The 17,678-nt window shown below is 40.5% G+C and overlaps 1 pseudogene; it reads right to left on the reverse strand.

Moving 5' to 3' along the window:
* LOC115330029 overlaps window positions 1-17,371 on the reverse strand; it is a 65,508-nt pseudogene extending 48,137 nt beyond the window's left edge.
* Between the last annotated feature and the right edge of the window lie 307 nt (window positions 17,372-17,678).

Here is a 17,678-nt window from a genome sequence, read left to right on the forward strand (position 1 = left end):
TTCATCGCTTGACCCCGATCTCTGTGACGGGGAATTGGAGAGGGAAGAAAGCGACCTTGGTGGAGAAGGAAAACCGACGATAGTGTCTGTGGGATCATGGGCTCATGAGCCGTATAACGGAACGAAAGATAGACCTATGACTGGACGTCTAACGACGATGTAGCTTCTACCCTTCTACCATACCGTCATCTTCGGGGTGGATAGACTGGGCGGATGCAGGGTAGAGGAAAGACTAGCGTATTTTCAAGGAACAATTTCACTTTTTTACTTCTACTCAATTCAGGGGAATGTTTCTACAGATTTTGGGCTGCAATGCTTAACTATAAATAACGTCTTTCCAAACAGTTGACTATGAACTATAAGCTTCAGTTTACATTTCATACACAATTTCAAAACTAGCCTTCAGCGCGCTCATATTTTCATTTTTTTAAAGTTGGTCGTGGAATGTGCTGCGAGCATGTCTAATACCTTCCGTTTATGGAATATCAGGTGACGCACATGCGACCACAACCCAGCTGATAAATGTTGTAAATGAGTATACAAGAGAAACAAATACAGAAAAAGCAGTTTCCCGAGAAAGAACTAAACACAGATTTACGCCTGATCTTTGGCTCATTATCCAAAGTAAGTTCCGTTTCAGGCAGGCATTTCGTGTTCTAGAAGCTGGAAACACTTGTGCCATCAGATCGTAGTCTTTTTCCTTAGAAGCCGTGAGCTGAGATGCGTTTTAGACGTCGATTGCCTCCTGCGCAACAACGTTCAAGAATATTGCGGCCTTTTGAGCCTTCGTCCTTCCAGTTGCTGCGAATGCTGTTGCTGCTGCCTTTTCCTTGAAGTAGAGTTCAACACGCTGTCGAGTTCTCTTCCAATTCTCGGCCATATTTCCACAAGAAAAGAAAAAAAGAAACGTGGTGTTCTTGTAGAGGCAGGTGGTCTATCGCGTGTTGATATTTTCTAGACTTATCCACGTGTTCGGGATTTTGGATCTAAGGACACTTCTGACACCGTGTTTTGTAGATGAATATGTGCCGACGTCGATCAGAACAACACTGAAGATTGTATAGGCCGGTATGCTACTTTCATGGTCTTGAACCACCAGACGACAATCGACTGCCGACAAAATACTGGTGACTAAAATAAATAGCATGAAATGGTTTTACGTCATGCGAAATTGGTAAAAAGGTCCACCGAAAAATCGTTTGAGTTTGAGCTTCTCTAAATCTTAGGTCACATTTTTTAATAGCAACAATTGCTGATCGTGCCTAGTCTCCACTAAGCACCGAAGTGTTGACGCCCAAAAGGAAATCCTCGAAAAGAGTACAGGTACTTTGAGATTGTCTGATTTTATAACACGCATGCGGCAAAACTTGTAAGCAATGAAGGCTGCAATGATTGTAGAAAGAGAGGCGTGGAAGGCGCCAGGACTATCCCGCTCAAGCATTGAGAAGATCTGAGCGGATTTCGAATCTCTGTTGCCGGCGGAGATGGGGCAACGAACGTGCACATATGCGATATCTTTAACGAAATGAGGTCGTGGGGAGGCGCATGACAGTATAAAATAGATGCCAGCAGAAGAGAAATGCCCGAAACTGAGTTGCGGTGAAGACCAAACTAATAAATTATGGCCAAATTGTTTTATAATTGTTCAATATACATTTTTGTGATGCTTGCGAAGAGAGCTGGTTTTCTCAGGACTACAGGAGAAAATAAAACCAACCGTCTTTTTATTACAACATGGCACTCCCCAACATTATTTTTTTTTTCGAAACGGTAGACTTTTTTTTCTGAACGGTGAATTTTAAAGTACATAAAATGTATTTGAACAACAAGGACCCTGGTTATAGTATAAATAATTTTATATCAATTCATTTTTATTTTATATAAAAAAGACATCTCGTCAGAAAACCATTAGGTAATTTTGCGAATAGATCCAGCAGTGAAGTAACAAACATATTTTCAAACAAAACATATGCTGAAGAAATTGCGTTTCCATCGTCCTCCAATATGCAAAGCTGATTAATAAAATACAATATTATAAAATTTACGACCGAAATTCGGTAGAAAACACCAAAATATTCTAATGAAGAAAAAAAAACAGCTATTGTTTCTGGCGGGCATAATCAGAGGGATGAAGAGACTAAGGATCTGCTACGCTACCTCAATTGCGGCAGGTTTAGGATGGGAAGATATAATTTTAAAAGGAAAAAAAGCATTTGCAATGGTTATTTGTAAAATAAAATAAGAAAACTAAAGACTCGGAGTTTACATTAATGTGTTAGTTTCTCTCTATATTTTTTCTCATAGTTTTAATAAGTATTGTTTTTATGACAGACATCAGCAGAGAAATGACGTGATACAAACTTTATCGCCAGGCAAGATGGGAGTGCATACGGAATTAATTCTTTTATAGCATACTTTATTAAATCTAACAGAGTCGCCAGCCATGATGCACAATATTTTGTCTAACGCGTGAAATGTTTCTACGGTAGAAACACACCGTAGTTTGGCGTTTGGTTACGAGCTTCTTTCGTACTTTAAGTACCGAATGGGTCATCGAACATTCAAATCTTTGGCAAAACTCTAGCGAGTTTGAGATTGGAACAACCTTTTCCGATATCTAACGAAATATCTAACATACTGTGAACAAAACAAACGGCATAGTACTTTATTTTAAATGTTAAAAATTACAACAAAGGTTTATGCACCATAAAAAATAAGCATATTTCAATTATTTACAAGTTAATTTGTTACTACTGTCCACAAACTGGAGTCAGCTCTTTTCGAACTTTTGCTCACGCGCATCGCCGTCGAACTTCAAACAACCTGTGGTCGAAATTCGTGTTTAATATCCGAGATGTCGGACCTTTTCCGACAACACCATAGGCAGGTTTAGGTGCTATTGCTTAAAGGGCAACTGCGGTAAATATTTTACAATTTGAGAATACGACTGTTTTCAGCTCAGTCAGTGTCCCTGAATTAAAGGGTATTGTTTTTGTTCTTCTTGATACAGTGTACAGTTTAAAAAAAGGCCGCTGGTGTAATTTGGTTTTGGGCGGCTATGGCGAAATCAAAACTCTGTGCTAGAGGGATGGCAACATTGATCATTTGCTGCATGCCCGCAACGTGACGTCAGGGGGGTGCTGCCGTACGCGCCGCCTAGTGTTCCTTGACTAAAAGCTCAGGCGTTTGACACCCGCTAAAGAGCAGCTGGTCGCATCGCTAATATCAAATTTAGTGAACTACACGGCCTTATGTTGACGTGATATTTCGGCTGCGATCTCATTTTGTGCCACTAAAGCAATACCAGTTTCTTATTTTTGGTTTTCTTTTCGACCGAAGTTGCCCCTTATAGGAATACTCTGGCGTCTTCTTCGTGGTAGCCGATTCGGCGTAAAATTAGTTAAACGCACTAAAACATTTTTGAATTAGTAACCTAAATATTAGGTAAAAATCTCCCGTATGCAAAGTTATTCAATTAAAAAATTTCGGTCCTTACCCTGTTTTTTAAGATGAAAGTCTCTACTGGAAACAACAAAAAATTGATCATGATGTAGAAAACCCGAGACTGCGGTAAAAGCAGGGGAACTTGGTCGAAGAAGAAAGACAGGGGAAGAGAACGTGTGTCTTCCCCTGTCTTTCTTCTTCGACCAAGTTCCCCTGATTGAGACGTTCTCTTCTCCTGTCTTTCTTCTTCGACCACGTTCCCCTGCTTTTAGAACAGTCTCGGGTTTTCTACATCATGAACAACATCCATTTACGCCAGCGGAAGGCAGTGGAATACTCTTTGGACTGTAGAAAATGTTCCATGGTGATTCCAAGAATCTTTAGAGCGCCAAACGAATGTTTTGAAAGCTTGTTCTAACACCCGCGCAATAGCACAAAACAAATGATGGGCAAAGTTCATTTTCAAGACTTACCGCTGGACCTACAAGCCTGCCTGCTACTTACGTAACGGCACTGAAAAGTGTGGATATATATGAATGTTGGTTTTGGAATAAATTTCGTTTTTCGATGTCTCAAAAGATCTATTCCGAATTTCGCGGTACTAAATGCCATACCGCAAAGGGTAAAACTTGGCGATTCAGAAGATATATAGTAAAATGGGCGTAGCTCAAATATTCGCCGCAGTAGAGCTTTAAGTAAGCGATCGTACTACAATGCCTTCCTACACCGGACCCGCAGTTCACTCGATTTCATTCCAGAAGGATGTTTTAGAAGGACGAGACCGTTTTTATTTTGTTCCTCCGGGTACAGGCAAATTCCCAAACATAGACGCTGCCGCGGTAGATCCATTGGATCCCGTGCATGGTCGAAAGGCGTTCCGTAAGGAAACGGCTCCATTGTACGAGGAAACCGAAATGCGGAACGGAAACACCGGGACATGCCCTCGCCTCTTTTTCCACAGGGTTTCCATTTCACCGATTGTATGGCAGATACGAATATTACGATTCAATGCCTTACTCGAAAGCAAAAATGTGATCGGTTTTTGTGGGAACTAGCGTTAGAGACTTGGATGGTTGCCGTTGCGTAAGGAGACATTATAATTGTATGCTTCACATTAGAGCTGAATCAATTCCCGTGTGACGCGAGATTACGGATTGTTAGACTCAGAATCGAATGGAGAAGCCGCCAGACAACGAACGGAGTTCGCGAGCTGCGACGGAATATCTACTCTAATCCATTGGTCGGGAATCACTGGTGTCGACCTAAGCCCCAAATGCACAAGCGACGAAGACCATCGTTAGACGGAGTAGCCCTAGCAACCCTCGTCGACGCCATCACCTAGCCCAATGCCAGAACGCCGCGTCAAACCGTCAGCGACGGTAGCTACGCTAACCACGAGGCAAGAAAGGCTTTCAGTCGCTCATTCGTTCGCGACGTCGGAGAGCGTACTTTGCCAACCCCGTTCTCCATCTCCTGAATCGCGGGACCCCCCTACGACTTATTGGAATATTTCGCTAGTGTAATAAAACCTAGTACTAGTACGTTCGTTTTGGTTTAGATTCTGCTTCTGCGAAGACATTTAAAGTCGTACGCCCCATTAAGTATTAAGCGCGAAAGGAATTTTAGATTAGAATATAAGACTCCTCTTTGTGTGGCATATGTTCGCGATTAATGGAAAGAGTTGTGCATAGTGACTCACGCTTCTTTTTAACCTCGCGATATTGCCGAGAGAATGAGTGACTAGATATTGTAGAGCTACATACTGTTGACATTTTGCATGGTCATCAGTATCCCAACATCTTTGTATATATAAAAAACAGGCGTTTGAATTGTATAATATTTTAGCGGACCATGCTGCTTTATTACCATTATATTAGGCCAGCTATATACCAAAAGCGTCTAGGCTTTATATTGACTTTAGAGGAGGCACAGTTTGATTACTTACTTTAAAATAAATGCATTTTGAGTTTACATATCTTGTGAACTAGGAAATAGACTTCGCAATAGGTTTTGTATAATAGTTTTCCTAACTTAAAGTCGCCTCGAAAGTAAGCTTCTGAATAGACATCTACCTGGTTAGAAATTAATGAACTAGAAAAGAAAAAAAAATATATGATGGCCATCTCAAATCGACGAATCCAACGTTTCAGCGCCAGCTCCGCAATGTAATTACGGGTGACGGTTCTTGTCCCTGTCGTTGCCGGCAAGGAAATACATGGGCCAAAGTACCTCTTGCTAGAGTCTTGCCGTATTCAATTCATCCACCAAAGTCAACCGCGTTGCGGAACGCTACCAAGTAGCTTCATTTCTAAATTACGATGTGTCACGCGAGAAGCGTTCACAAAAAGCATCACCAAAAACACCCTACACTGCTAAATGCAAAAAAAAAATCCCTGATATTTTAATTACAACAATCGCATCGGGAAATTTCAAAGAAAACAGACATTCCCATAAAATATATGACACTGGGCACTTTGGAAGATTATGAGTGGCACAAAAACAGTTACTCGATCCAAACCAAGGGATCGGGTTGGCCTTGAAACGTTTGGTTATAAACTTTCAGATATTTGGGATTTTGTTCTGCTCTAATTTAAAATCAACCAATATATAATGCACTAAACTGTTCGAATTTCAGCATAAGATAAATAAATTTAATTGAAATAATAAACAAATTCTAAAAAATTTAAGAACAAAATACTTCATAATGTACTTTAACATCTTTTGCCGACGATGTAATTATATATTGAAAAATAGGAACATCCGGCGATCAGAGGAAATTGAGTGCGCATTTACAGATATTGACCATCGCGCGCAACGATTGGCAACTAAAATGACACAAGAAAAAAAACTGTGTGTAATAATGTAACGCGAAAATTAAACACCGGCACAATTAAACTTCATTAAATGAAGTATGCATTTCAAAAGTGTCCAGGAATTAAAATAACTGTGTGTACTTCTTAAATAAAATCTAAACTAGAATTCACACGTAGAAACTTTTTGCGATAAATCAATAAAACAATTTGGGCACTTTGAAGGAAATTATAATTCGCTGCGCCAGAGTTAAATTTAACTGCATGTCAATCACTAATCTTGCGAACGCTCGAGTATGCAAGCACAGTCTAAAAGCTATTAACACATATATATATATATATATATATATATATATATATATATATATAAGTAACTATATATATATATATATATATATATATATATATATATATATATATATATAAGTAACTATATATATATATATATATATATATATATATATATATATATGTATATATATATCAAGGTAAGAATGTTTGCAGATGCTTCCGTTGATATATAGGCAAAAGTAAGGTGCGCGGACACAGCAACCGTAGGATGATAAAATCAAATTCTAATTTAATGGCGAAATAAGTCACGCAAGGAGAAAAGGGGGTGAAGTGCCAGAAAAAGTTGTATTAGTTTACGGGAATAATGAAGGCTAGGCACAAGAACGCTAGTTACGCGGAAAACAAACTTGAAAAATGACGGAATAAAAGTCAGTTAACACACAAGAACTTACAAAAATTAATTGTTTAATAAAAAATAAAATAAAGAATTAAAAATAAAAAAAATAATAAAAATAATAAAGGGGTCAAACAAGTTTGTTTCCCGCGTAACTAGCGTTCTTGTGCCTTGCCTTCATTTTTGCCGTAGACTAATACAACTTTTTCTGGCACTTCAACCCTTTTTTTCTTGCGTGACTTTCTTCGCCATTAAATTAGAATTTTATTTTTATCATCCTACGGTGGCTGTGTCCGCGCACCTTACTTTTGCCTATATATATATATATATATATATATATATATATATATATATATATATATATATATATATATATATATATATATTTGTGTAAACTCCAACGCAATTAACGTAAAGTGGTCCGTTTCATTTTAAATGTGTTCATATTTACAGAGTCCGTTCCGAATTGGAATCCGCTCCAAGCCTCTGTCCTATTAGCACTAAAATGGTGTTTAGTCGGATGAAATTATTCTTGAACTTGCTTCATGGTCATTACCTTATGAATATTCGCAAATATGTAAGCTACGAAAACCCTGATTGCGCTACTAGCACTAACAAACCAATTTAGAAAGTCTTCCTTTTTTAAATTCATTGATAACAAGAACTGCCTTCCAACGAACGTTGTAAACTGTGCGAATATCTCTGATTTTAGAGATTCTCTAGTGCTTCAGTCTGCTATGATAACACACGGCTTAACCTTCCGCTTTCACAACCCGGCTGGCAATAGTTCTAAATAAATAAACAAATAAATTAAGATATATAAATGATCTATGCACACGCGAATATTTAAGTAGTTTATTTTTTTTCTTACAACTTGTGCGCTAGAGCAATACCCTGGTGCTCTTTATATCAATGTTTAAATTGATCGGAACAGAAGTAATTGTCCAATATTCAACGTGTATAAATAAAAAAGAAATTGTTGCTTTGCGATGGTTAAAAGTATAGTGTGTCCCTTGAAGGTAAAACACAAAACGTAAACAATTTGCTTTTCCGTTTGTGCTATTCTAGCGTGTTGTCCAGTAAAATATTGCGTTACTGATTGCATTTATTCCGGAAGTATTGCCAACTGGTCTAAAAAGCTGTTAACACATTTAACGTATGTTTTTTCTCCAGTGTATGTTGCTTTTTTGTATTTTGCCACAAAGTGTAAATGCCCATTTCTATCATAGTTCAATGAAGGATTGACAGTTTTTTTAAATAAAATACTGATGTTGCTTTATGCCTTTCAGAGCAAAAATATCAGAAAACAATACCTTATACTTATTGTTCTAACTAGCTATGATGCAATCTGGAGCTCAACCAATTAATAAGAGTGCTATAAAAGTATCACTCTTTGAAATAAACAAGGGTCAAAATTTGGAGCGACATGTGCACAGCTAATTGGCATGCAAAAACGAACGGGGCTTACACGGAAATACTTCTTTACAAGCGAACAACCAAAGCCGATATTCTGCAAAGCTCTCACGTCTTCGAGCGAGGGACGCGAAAGATGGAAAGAGGGGACAAAAGAGTCGGGCATCAGTCGCTGCACGCCTCTCGACTGACGCGCTGTTCGGATTGTGCGAGCAGCTGAATGGAGAAAGGCCAGCAGAAAGGGTGAACCACAATGGGCACGTCACAACCTGTGCACCGGAAGCTTCGCGAAGGAACCTTCCAGGACCAAGAAACATGAACCTACATTGTTTCTGGAACTGCGCGGAACGTCTCCGCTAGCTGATTCTTTGATCGGGGCAATTTTTAAACATCGTGAATTGACGTGTTTTTTTATACAACTGCTTCGCCCTGTCGGAAGCCTGGATAGGAATGAATTGGTATAAAAATTTGAAGGCCACAAGGGAAGAGTGAAGAAGTTTATTGTATGAATTTCGGGACGAAAGAAAATCGACAGATGAGCCACAGTATGTACAAAGGATACGGGGGGAATACTCACACTCACAGTCCACTGCACCTAGTGTGCAGCATTTAATTAGGATTTAATTCCCCTTACTTCATTCGAACACACAATCACGTGTTTTCATACTCACAATTTTCAAACCGGCGTCTGCTTGGGGCTCGGCATGCGCAGGCAATATCAAATTCGTGGTCATCTCCTCAATCAATTCAAGTGAAGCACGGCTTGGAATCGAAATTAGCAACGTTGCACCCCCCCCCCCCCCCGAAAAAAGGTGCTCTAAGGGGAACGTATAAAGAAATACCAGGGCACAGCAGGCTTACTAAAAACGTGCACCGACGCAAATGGCATGGTAATTCACAGACTCAATGACACTGGTCAATCATATTGGTGTTTCCCTTTTGTGCCGTAATCTTTTGTTTTGTGTCTAGTTAACGTGTATAGCATAGCCGCCGTGGGCTTAGCAGAGGGGGGCAGATATCTAAGGTAAGGGACAATGAGGGAAGGGGGGAGAAGGAAAAACAATGATGGAAGGAAGAAGTGCAGGAGGCGAGGGAAGAGTGGAAAACGCAGGCTGGTCGTCGGGTTTTAAGATTGGGGTATGTATTAGTAACAAAAACGCTTTATAAACAGGGTCAAAAGAAGATGAAGCATAGAGCAAACACAGCGCTGAATAACAACTCACGTTTCAACCACGTATGGTAAAGGCAAGGCAGCAATTATAAAAAAAAAAAAATTGGAAATTTGCGGTTATTTCATTGACTACTCCGTTATGACCCAAAGTTCGGAGCTCAGCCCTGTACCCGAGATTCTGGCATTTTTGAAGCAAGTGTCACGAGGGGCGCCGGAAGCTATTTGCACCTGCTGCACCTCTGAGGGTTTGAATATTTTGTCACAGATTCAGGATTATATAATGCACTAAGTGTTTGAACTCTGTCATAAGATAAATTAAAACAATTTTATAAAAATAATGAACATGAAATCTATAAATCCCACAAACAAAATGCTTCACATTGTACTTTAACATCGTTTGACAACGATGTAATTATATATTAATTATATAATTCTGCAGCTGCTGTGTTATACACCAGTTTATCAAACAAGCTCAGCCCTACTTGAAAGAACAGTCCCTACGTCTACTACAAGTGGACAAAAAGTGATTGTTAGGTAATGCCGAGCAATAACTTCAGAACCAAGGCCCTTGCAGCAATTGACCATATCGTCCAATGGCACAATAGCAAGTCCTTAGCAGAAGTAAAAAGTAAGGCAAAAAAGTTTGCCCTTCGCCGAATCTAAAGCATGTGGGTTCCTCTACTGACAAGGGGCAAGACCCCACTTCATGACCTTTTTATGGTGTGAAAACTCACAAAATGTCTGTGCTTGAAGAGACAGTTTCGGGGAGGGGCACATGGCACATGTGTTTAAACACTTACTTGCGAGCGATATTACATTTTCTTACAATCTTCCGTCCTTACTCAAGGACTCAAATAATGTCATCAGCTTTCTCACCCAACAAGGCTGCAAAGGCTACGAACCGAGCACTGTTGATGTCAAAGTCCTTTGTTATTCCATTCCTCAATTACCACCTTTAGCGTTTGCGGAAAAATGTATTGACACTTTTGGAGCTGCTGCGTTTCAGAATGGCTCAGTTGTGTCTCAGGGTAAGTTTCCCGAGTTATTCTCGGTTTATCTTCGATCTTATTTTGCCACACGGGATAATAATTTTTTCTTTCAAAGGAAAGGGTGCATTGGGTCATGGATTGTCTTAATTTTTAGCTTCCGATATCTTGCGTACTTTGGCGGGAGTATTACAGGTTGCCTAGTTAATAAAAACAGTTAAAGTTTATTGAGTTTTAGATATTTTTTATATTAAAGTGAGTTAATATTAGTTTTTCCCAGCCGTGTTAAATTTTTTTTTAGTATCAGTACAAAATTGCGCAATTTGGAAATAACTTATGAGATACTAAAGGGAGGATGTCTAGCATATTTAAAGCTCAGACCACTGTTTGAAGAAGAACATGTATGGTGGTCATATGAACCGAAAGTAAAAGACACGCCTTCTTTAACAATAGGCGCATTCAAATTTAGTGAAAAGTACAATTATTATATGTCTTGCCAATGCTTTGAAAAAATCCTGGCCACACTCAATGAAAGTAAGCTTCAATGCGCGGATCCAAAGGCTGTAGTCTGCAGGAAAACCAGCACACATTTTTTTATATGCAGTCGTAAGGCCCGCAAAGAAGGTGAAATTTGCAATAACCAAAAACCGTACAGTGAACGAGGTTGAAAAAAACAAACGATAGTGATGCCCTATGTAAACAAGGTATCGCAAAACTTAAAAAAACGGTGAAAATTGAGTTAACGTAAATTTGTTTTTGGTACCACATAACCTGAGTCGTTAAAGCAGAAAAGAAGACAACGAAATCATTGTAATACAAAGTTAAAAAAAAAACTGTCTTCGTTTAATGTAGAGGCGTGTAGATTCTATACCACTCTCATGTGGCAAATGGTATGCTGGACAAACGGGCAGATGTCTCAACGATCGGATGCTAAAGCATCAACGCAACAAAGAACACAAACTTTCCGCCATCTAGGGATTCACTACCGAGATGGAGGTTCGGATCCTCAGTTAGGAAAATGCTCTGTTTGGGCGCGGGAGTGGCGACCGTCTATTTAGAGAAATTATTGAGGTCGAGAAGATCGTGCTGCTTGATGACAGATGTGCCAGCGACCCTTACCTTTCTTTATCCACGAAAGAACCATACTACTTGGCGAAGTAGTCAGTGAGATAACCGCACATTTTCAGGCTCTTTTTCGTTTTCTTTATGCCGCAGTAGTGCTTCTTACAAAGAAGCAGAAGAAAGGTAAATTGTTAATCACTGCCGTGCTTGTTATTCTATGCGCCCTCTCTTTTTGTCCGTGTTTATAAGGCTCAGTTGCCATTAAAAGGTACCCTTCTTTCCAACTATCACGAACTTCTATCTTAACAAGTGACAACTCATTTTTCGCCAAATATGCTTTGTTGCTTTATTTAATTGTAATTACGATTCAGTTTTATTGTATCGATTCTAGAATAAGGGTTGACTTGCACGAAATTCTGGTAGAAGATGTAAGGAAGCCTGATGCCTCGTGCCGAATTGAATTGCAAACATTAAACTAGAAGACGCAGTCCTAAGGAAACGCTTTCACAGGGCACAATAGCGAAAAACTACACAACTCCCCCCTCCCTTTCCACGGTCAGAGAAATGGGAGACCCAATAGCAGGAATTTTACCGATAAATCAGATTTATGTCCAGCTTATATTTGAAATTAAACACAAATTGGACGCGGTTTGGAACGTCTCACGCGCTGAGTGTCTCGAAAGAGACCAATGTATAAACCGGCGAATATTTGCTTTACTTCATCGTACTCCACACCCTCAGGGTAGATCGAGAAAATTGGGTGTTATTCTTTCGCATAGAAGCAGTCTTAGACATGTAACCCAAAAAAGTAATCGGTTACTTTTACAATTACTCTCGGTTAAACAATACTCAATTATATTACTTGGTTACCCAAGATGAAGAAGAATTGTCCGTTATCTGAAAAAAAAAAAGAATCCGTTATGTTTTCCGATAACTTCATTTTTCAACGCGACATATTTTTTTTTTTCATGTTGAAAACGCGTTTTTTTACTCTACGCTGTTGGATAAGGATCAGCTAACAATGAACTACTTATAATCTTAAATAACTGATTTTGCTAAACCGATTGCCTCCTGTTGGGAACATGAGCAATCAAATGGCGACATTAGGCAGGGAAGGAGAAATTCATAACGGATACAAGCAATTTGAATACATCCAAGCGCCATCAGATTGCTCTTGCGGTTACTTCTTAATAAATGTATCCAAAACAATTACAAAATTAAAGAAAGAATTAAAAAAAAAAAAAAAAAAAAAAACGTTTACAATCCTTTGTAACGCCGAATCAGGGCGCGGCTGTTCAGGAGGACAAGGGGAGAATACGAAGGGGAGTGCAGGCCAAGCTCCCCTTCCGTACCCTCACCTCTTCATTTTCTGCTCCTCTAACGTCTAGAGAAAAATTTTAGCTAAATTTCTCGGTATACTTAGCGAGAAAATATTCCCGCTAAATTTAACGTGAAACTTACCAACATTTCCCGCTACGTTTAGCCAATATTTAGCAAAATAGTTTCCCGCTAAATTTAGCGGGGAAACTGAATTGGCGTTGAGGTCACGTCACGTGAATTTCCCTGTGAAATTTAGCGAGAAAATTTTGCGCTAAATGCAGCGAAATAGAATAACAGTTAAATTTAGCGGATAAATTTTCCGCTAAATTCAGCGCAAATGTTTGTTCGTCAATTTGGCGAACAATTTTTTCCCGCTAAATTTAGCGGAAAAGGTTCCCCGATAAATTTAGCGGAAATATTTCCCATCAAATTTAGCGAAAAATGTTCCTCCTAAATTAAGCCGAGAGATTTTACCCTCGTGATATCACACGTAACGTCATTATGGGAAAAGTCCCATAATGCAACGCGCCGTTACACCGACGCCACTTAACCCGGAAGCGCGCTGCCAAGAGCTAAGCTCTAACATGAATTAAATACGAGTAATTTAATTGATTGCAATGATTGACCTCACAGGTCTGATAAGAAGATTGTTGCAAGTGTGTTTCGTTGCGAAACATATGTTTCAATATTTTCAAGAGCAGGAGTGAAGTTTTCCTTCCAATTAGATTTTCGATACCATTAATTTTGTTCGATCCCATAGATCCTAAAACATTTGCAGATTTAATTTCTTCGTACTTACTTTAAGTTTGATCGAATTATTCAGTGCTTACGAAGTAGAAGACTGTGCAGCCGATCCTACTATGTATATGAAAATTCCTCAAAAAGAATATAAGAACAAATATATATATATATATATATATATATATATATATATATATATATATATATATATATATATATATATATATGTATACAAAGCCCGGACTCCGGCTGAAACGTCGAAGAATAAATCGTCCGTTGTTGCTGTTTTCACTAAGGGTTTTTTCTTCTCAGTTTTATACCCACGCCTTTGGCCTTCCGCAACCACGCCCGTTATATATATATATATATACACTTCTTGTAGAGCTTCTGAATATATTTTTTCCTCCCGCCTTCATCTTGCTTTTGTTCCTTTTATTCTGACACCGATTGGCGGTGAGCTATAGGGGGTTAAGAGGGTTACGGCAAAGTGGTGAAAATAGAAACGCCAAGATTTATGCAAAAATCATCACCATAATGAAAATGCCTTTCGCAATAAAAGCTCCCTACAGAGATCTAGTGTTTTCTGTATTATAATGCTGCCTATGGCGCTCCGTAGTATACAGCAAGTTGTATTTTAGTTGGAACATATATTATAAAAGGGGAGGGGGGAGTTAGACGAGGGCCGTCTTTGCCGTGTATTTATCATGTTCGGAGAACATTAGATAATGGAATAACTTGCATGGAAAAATGAATAAAAAAATTTGATATTTAGACACTTACTTTTTTGGCTTATGAGGTCATGTTCAAACTGCAGTATTGACGGCAATTTGAACCAAGGGCCGGACCAATTAAAATCACTTGCGAAAATTTAATTTTTGAGATATTAATCGATGAATGTTCGCGTTTTTAACCCGAATGAAGAGTTGTTCGCAAAAAGGGCGCAGCAATATCTGCCCACAATGAAGCTTCGGAGGGTGATGTAGTCCTTCCAAATGCGTCGTCACACCCACCAAGGACGCGCTGGTGGGATAGGGACGAATTCATTTATACGGCTGAGTCACTTTTCCACGAGCCATTGTTTTGCGGTGCTTGCCATGCCCTTTTTGCGCTGTTTTAAATTCAGATGTAACGTAAAAAGGTGTTTTTCCTTTTCCTGGCATCTACTAGAAGCTCCCCCTTTGACATTGCAATTTAAATATGATCCCTAAAACCAATAATTAAGATAATTCACAAACTTTAGCTAATTATCCATATTACCACGACGATTTTTCTTTCATTTAATGCGCGCCGAACATGATAAACTCATAGTAAAGACCACGTGTTTGTAACTCTCAGAACTTACGTCCTTTTTTCAGTTTGGCCCAACTAAACTAAATGTTTTGTACATACTCGAGCTGCCACCGCAGTCCCAGATATATTCAATATTCAATGACAATGACGGGCCACACGGTAATAGTGTTCCCTCGGTTCCTTATCACCTTGAGTCTTGAAGTCGTCCAGTACTAGAATACCAATCAATATCTCTCCTGGACCGTACAAAAAAACCTAAGAGAGCCATCCAAAGTCTAACTATCGTTTCTCTCCACTTACGTCTCGTAGAAATAGTTCACTACGCAACATCGATGAACACCGCTTATCTGTGCGTGAAAGATCAGTGAATTTGAAGGATCCTAACGTGACCTATAAGTGCTCGGTTCTTTAAACAATTTGAGAGTATTTTTTGCCACAAACGTGACGAAAAGGAAACGCTATTCATAAAAAGTTTTAGAAGATCATTCCGATTACTCTGACAACGATAATTTATATTCTTCCGCTAACTGCTTTCTTTAAAAATTATAACGGTGGTTGTGCAAACCCATCTCGTTACAAAAGGAGGCTACTTAAGTACCACCCGAGGTAATTGCTCATTGCGTAACCGAAAGGAGACCTCACACCAAGTCTAAGGGCGGGTTTTCCCACTTCACTCAAGCTTCGTTGTTTCGTAAGGTCCCTTTCAGACGTAGCGATTTCCAACGCTATTTCGGGGTTGCTGACGAGTTGTTATCTGGCCTCGTTGCGCTGCAACATGAAATGCTAGTATCGGGTGCGGCTCAAAATGGAAGCCGCTCTCGAGCAGTTTGGAGGCGTTGAAAGCGGCAGCAGTCTATCGGGAAGGGAAAGTTTCTCGTGACCCCGTGGGAAAGAGATGGTAACTCAACACCGGATTAACTTCGTTCCTGTTCAACATGAATTACATTCGCGTTTAAATGAATTTAGTAATATTAGGTAGCATTTTCAAGGTCCTTTAAAGATATAAAACGTGTTGCATGAGCATAAATGGAGAATATAAGGCACATTAGTGTTTCAATAGTGGAAGAAAAGTACAATTTGAATTATGGTAATGACTAGCCACAGCTATTCGTATTTCAGCGATTTAGGCGTGTTAACGGGGGAAAACCATATTAATGTTGTTGCGATATCAACACCTTAAAAACAACAACTCAATTTAAAGTTGGCCCAATGTATTTCGAGGATCTATACATTTTTTCAGCTTAAGTCCGAGTGCTATCAACTTTACGAATCAATGTGGCCGATGAAGCTCCACTGAGAAAGCCAGTGATGGCGTTTTGCGTTTTTCTGTTATTTAGGTGACGAAAATCAACTGAAATGCGAATAATCCAACGGAATAATATGTTTTTCTATAGAAGTTAATGTCATTGTTGCCAGTAGTTTCTCGTCTCGCTTGCACTTAAGGTGAATCCCAGTACAGGGGGTATTCACAGGACGTCATATTTAAGTGCGCTGCTCAGAGTGGATGCTGAAAACGAGCTCATATAATAATAGTCCGCTATGATCCGTAATCTTGATAGTGTGGAATGCATGTTGAAAAGGAGCTGTGCAAAGTCGTCGTCAGCACACCCTCTGCAGTCGTGACATAGCCATGGCCGCCAGTGAATTCCCCCTATAGCCAGGGGCGGATTTAGAGGAAGGTTGACATGTCCTGACCCCTTCCTTGATTTCTGCATGTGTAAAATTTAGGGAGTGAAACGAGGGAGATGGGGAGGGGGTTCCTAAACATATGGTACACTGACCAGCACCTAACCCCCCCCCCCCCCCCCCCCCCCCCCCAGGAAATTCCTGCATCCGGCCCTGCTTATAGCATATATCTGCACGACGGACAAGCGAGCGCTCCATCACGGATGCTCCCCTCGACTCGAAACAGATAACCTCTTTCCGGGGTTGTTCACCGGGGCTCGACTTCGAGCGTGCGCACTGACTGACCTGACGCCGGTGTGTAGATGTTGAGGTGCAGGCAGTCCTCGCTCGTGTTGCCCAGCGATGCCTGAGCCAGTCTCCTGAGTTGGTCCAGCCTCCCTGAGGGCATCTTGGCGGCCGCGGCCGCCGTCGCGCTGTCGTTTTTCAGGAAGTCCGGCAGCCGCTGCGGACACGCCGGACCGGGAACGTCGGCCACGCGGACGTCGTCCCAATGCGGCGAGTTCACCGGAGGCATGAATCGCAGGGTCCCTAGCGGGGGACTCACGTACGGCACTCCCATGAAAACTTCGACGGGGGGAAGGTGGGCCCCGTAGCGGGCACTGGGCGTCACAATCTTGCCCCGGAGTTGTCCGTACTTTGTCCGCACCACCCGGGAACTAGGCCTAGCGACGGTCGCCGCCTGCGACGTGCCCACGGTGCTGCTCAGCAAGACTGCGAGCAGGGTGATGGCGACCAACAGTGGCGGCCACTTGTAGGAAGCCATGGAAGCAACTCGTAAATATGGCCTGTTTCAAGGCCTGCTTACCACCACGAAATCGGGATGGCGAGAGCGTCGGGCTAGGGGCTCAGTCCTTGGGACAGGGAGAGGTGCTTCGGTACGAGCGTCGGGTGCGGCTTGGGGTTAGCTCGCGTATCCATAGGTTTACTCGCACTCGTATGTAATTTATATCAGCTGGCATTGCCAACCTCCGAAGGCGCGACTCGCTGACGAAGAAGCGGGTGGGGATATATGGTGGTATACGAGGCAGTTCGTAATTGTGACAGTGTGTAATTCTGGGTATACTTAATTT

This window comes from Ixodes scapularis, unplaced genomic scaffold (genome assembly GCF_016920785.2).
Source record: "Ixodes scapularis isolate PalLabHiFi unplaced genomic scaffold, ASM1692078v2 PGA_scaffold39__5_contigs__length_11793443, whole genome shotgun sequence".
Classification (NCBI taxonomy): Eukaryota; Metazoa; Arthropoda; class Arachnida; order Ixodida; family Ixodidae; genus Ixodes; species Ixodes scapularis.